The sequence below is a fragment of the Arachis ipaensis genome, chromosome B10 (genome assembly GCF_059453495.1).
Source record: "Arachis ipaensis isolate K30076 ecotype BB chromosome B10, ASM5945349v1, whole genome shotgun sequence".
NCBI lineage: Eukaryota > Viridiplantae > Streptophyta > Magnoliopsida > Fabales > Fabaceae > Arachis > Arachis ipaensis.
In genome coordinates, this window is record NC_142435.1 from 42,526,940 (window position 1) to 42,531,612 (window position 4,673).

Here is a 4,673-nt window from a genome sequence, read left to right on the forward strand (position 1 = left end):
GAGACTCTCCAACACTAAACTTAGAGTTTGGATATGGGAGTTCAACACCAAACTTAGAGTTTGACTATGGGGGCTTGGGTTGACTCTGCTTTGAGAGAAGCTTTTCATGCTTTCTCTCCATGGTTGCAGAGAGAGATCCTTGAGTTTTAAACACAAGGGAGTCCTCATTCCATTGAAGGACTATTTCACCTCTGTCAACATCAATCATAGCTCTTGCTGTGGCCAGGAAAGGTCTTCCTAAGATGATGGATTCATCCTCTTCTTTTCCAGTATCCAGGACTATGAAATCAGCAGGGATGTAAAGGCCTTCAACCTTTACCAACACGTCCTCTACTTGTCCATATGCCTGTTTTCTTGAATTGTCTGCCATCTCTAATGAGATTTTAGCAGCTTGCACCCCATAGATTCCCAGTTTCTCTATTACAGAGAGGGGCATGAGGTTTATTCCTGAACCAAGGTCACACAGGGCCTTAAAGATCATGGTGCCTATAGTACAAGGTATTATGAACTTTCCAGGATCCTGTCTCTTCTGAGGCAATGTCAGTTGATCCAGATCACTTAGTTCATTGATGAACAAGGGAGGTTCAACTTCCCAAGTATCAATGCCAAATAATTTGGCATTCAGCTTCATGATTGCACCAAGAAACTTGGCAGTTTGCTCTTCAGTAACATCCTCATTCTCTTCAGAAGAGGAATACTCATCAGAGCTCATGAAGGGCATAAGGAGGTTCAATGGAATCTCTATGGTCTCTAGATGAGCCTCAGAGTCCTTTGGTTCTTCAGAGGGAAGCTCCTTATTGGTCACTGGACGTCCCAGGAGGTCTTCCTCCTTGGGATTCACGTCCTCCTCTCCCTCATTGGGTTCGGCCATTTTGCTTATGTCAATGACCTTGCACTCTCCTTTTGGATTCTCTTCTGTATTGCTTGGGAGAGTACTGGGAGGGATTTCAGTGATCCTTTTACTCAGTTGGCCCACTTGTGCTTCCAAATTTCTAATGGAAGACCTTGTTTCATTCATGAAACTCACAGTGGCCTTAGATAGATCAGAGACTAAGTTTGCTAAATTAGAAGTATTTTGTTCAGGGTTCTCTGTCTGTTGCTGAGTGGATGATGGAAAAGGTTTATTATTGTTAAACCTGTTTCTTCCACCATTATTAAAGCCTTGTTGAGGCTTTTGATCCTTGCATGAGAAATTTGGATGATTTCTCCATGATGAGTTATAGGTGTTTCCAGAAGGTTCACCTAAGTAATTCACCTCTGCTATTGCAGGGTTCTCAGGATCATAAGCTTCTTCTTCATAAGAAGCCTCTTGAGTACTGTTGGATGCAGCTTGCATTCCATTCAGACTCTAAGAAATCATATTGACTTGCTGAGTCAATATTTTATTCTGAGCCAATATGGCATTCAGAGTATCAACTTCAAGAACTCCCTTCTTCATAGGCGTCCCATTATTCACAGGATTCCTCTCAGAAGTGTACATGAACTGGTTATTTGCAACCATGTCAATGAGTTCTTGAGCTTCTGCAGGCGTTTTCTTTAGGTGAATGGATCCACCTGCAGAAGTGTCTAATGACATCTTAGATAACTCAGACAGACCATCATAGAATATATCCAGGATGGTCCATTCTGAAAGCATGTCAGAAGGACACTTTTTGGTCAGTCCTTTGTATCTCTCCCAAGCTTCATAGAGGGATTCACCTTCTTTCTGTCTGAAGGTTTGAACATCCACTCTAAGCTTGCTCAGCTTTTGAGGAGGAAAGAACTTGGCTAAGAAAGCCTTGACCAGCTTATCCCAAGAGTTCAGGCTATCCTTGGGTTGAGAATCCAACCACAGTCTAGCTCTGTCTCTTACAGCAAAAGGGAAAAGCATGAGCCTGTAGACTTCAGGATCTACTCCATTAGTCTTAACAGTATCACATATCTGCAAGAACTCAGTTAAGAACTGAAAAGGATCTTCAGATGGAAGTCCATGAAACTTGCAGTTCTGCTGCATCAGAGAAACTAATTGAGGTTTCAACTCAAAGTTGTTTGCTCCAATGGCAAGAATAGAGATGCTTCTTCCATGTAAATTGGAATTAGGTGCAGTAAAGTCACCAAGCATCCTCCTTGCATTATTATTATTTTCGGCTGCCATCTCCTCTTCCTGTTCGAAAATTTCTGAAAGGTTATCTCTGGATTGTTGTAATTTAGCTTCTCTTAGTTTTTTCTTCAGAGTCCTTTCAGGTTGTGGATCTGCTTCAACAAGAATATTCTTGTCCTTGCTCCTGCTCATATGACAAAGAAGAGGGCACAGAAAAAAAAAATAATAATAATAATAATATGGATCCTTTATACCACAGTATAGAGGTCCTTGTGTTAGTAGAAGAAAAGAAGAAGACAAAGAATGTGATGTAAAGAAAGAAACACAACTGTGAGGAGGGCAGAGATGTGAGATGAGATGTTAGTGAATGAATAAATAAATAGAAGGAGATGAGAGAGAAGGAATTTTCGAAAATAAATTTTGAAAAAGAGTTAGTGATTTTTGAAAATAGTTTTTTTTTTTTTTTGAAAAATGTTAGTAGTTTTTCGAAAATTAAGATTTAAAAATTAAAATAATAGTTAATTAAAAAGAAATTTTGAAAAAGAAGGAAGGGATTTTCGAAAATGAGAGAGAGAGTTAGTTAGGTAGTTTTGAAAAAGATAAGAAACAAACAAAAAGTTAGTTAGTTAGTCGAAACAAATTTTGAAAAGATAAGAAGTTAGGAAGTTAGAAAAGATATTTTGAAATCACATTTTTGAAAAAGATAAGATAAGAAGATATTTTGAAAAGATATGATTGAAATTAGTTTTGAAAAAGATTTGATTTTTAAAATCACAATTAATGACTTGATTCACAAGAAATCACAAGATATGATTCTAGAACTTAAAGTTTGAATCTTTCTTAACAAGTAAGTAACAACTTGAAATTTTTGAATCAAAACATTAATTGTTATTGTTATTTTCGAAAATTTGATATAAAATTAAGAAAAAGATTTTTGAAAAATATTTTTTGGAATTTTCGAAAATAACTGAGAAATTTGAAAAAGATTTGATTTTTGAAAAAGATTTTGAAAAAGATAAGATTTTCAAATTGAAAATTTGATTTGACTCATAAGAAACAACTTGATTTTAAAAATTTTTTGAAAAAGTCAACTCAAATTTTCGAATTTGATGAGAGAAAAAGGGAAAGATATTTTTTTTATTTTTGAATTTTTATGATGCAAGAGAAAAACAAGAAAAATGATGCAATGCATGAAATTTTTAGATCAAAACAATGAATGCATGCAAGAATGCTATGAATGTCAATATGAACACCAAGAACACTATGAAGATCATGATGAACATCAAGAACATAATTTTGAAAAATTTTTAATGCAAAGAAAACATGCAAGACACCAAACTTAGAATTCTTTAATGCTTAGACACTAAGAATTCAAGAATGCATATGAAAAACACCAAACAACACAAAACAAAAAATCATCAAGATCAAACAAGAAGACTTACCAAGAACAACTTGAAGATCATGAAGAACACTATGAATGCATGAAATTTTCGAAAAATGCAAGATGCACATGCAATTGACACCAAACTTATAACATGACTCAAGACTCAAACAAGAAACAGAAAAATATTTTTGATTTTTATGATTTTTTAATTTTTTTGGATTTTTATTTTATATTTTTTGAAAATTATTTAGAAAAGAGAAAATAAGGATTCCAAAATTTTTAATATGAATTCCAGGAATCTTGTCATGTTAGTCTAAAGCTTCAGTCCAGGAATTAGACATGGCTCACTAGCCAGCCAAGCTTTCAATGAAAGCTCCGGTCCAAAACACTAGACATGGCCAATGGCCAGCCAAGCTTCAGCATGTAATTCAGACATGACATGCCTGACATACCCTACAGTCGTATAACAGCTGATGGTTGGAAGCCTCAGTCCAAATGAATTTAGACATGGCTTTACAGCCAGCCAGGCTTCACATGCTTCATGAAACACTAGAATTCATTCTTAAAAATTCTGAAGAAAAAAATTATATTTTTCAAAACATTTTTTTTTTTTTTCGAAAACAAAAGAAAAAAATTTTTTTGAAATATTTTTTGAAAAATTTTTGAAGAGAAAACAAAAAGAAAATTACCTAATCTGAGCAACAGGATGAACCGTTAGTTGTCCAAACTCAAACAATCCCCGGCAACGGCGCCAAAAACTTGGTATGCGAAATTGCTACTCAGGTTGTGAATTGTTGTTCGAAATTGATTCCCTGGCAATGGCACCAAAAACGGATGCACAGGACCATGGTCTAAACATATCTTCACAACTTCGCATAACTAACCAGCAAGTGCACTGGATCGTCCAAGTAATACCTTACGTGAGTAAGGGTCGAATCCCACGGAGATTGTTGGTATGAAGCAAGCTATGGTCACCTTGTAAATCTCAGTCAGGCGGATATAAAATATTAATGGGGTTTTCGAATAACAATTAAATAAACTTAAAATAAAGGATAGCAACACTTATGTAAATCATTGGTGAAAATTTCAGATAAGCGAATAGAGATGCTTTCGTTTCTCTGAACCTCTGCTTTCCTGCTATCTTCATCCAATCAGTCTTACTCCTTTCCATGGCTGGCTTTATGCAAGGGCATCACCGTTGTCAGTGGC

The 4,673-nt window shown here is 35.7% G+C and overlaps 1 non-coding gene across 1 annotated transcript; it reads left to right on the plus strand.

Annotated features, from left to right (window-relative positions):
- The first annotated feature begins 1,630 nt into the window (after window positions 1-1,630).
- On the plus strand, window positions 1,631-1,738 carry LOC148579834 (small nucleolar RNA R71). Its single transcript, XR_015899525.1, has one exon. It is a non-coding gene; the product is annotated as a small nucleolar RNA R71 (small nucleolar RNA).
- The last annotated feature ends 2,935 nt before the right edge of the window (window positions 1,739-4,673 follow it).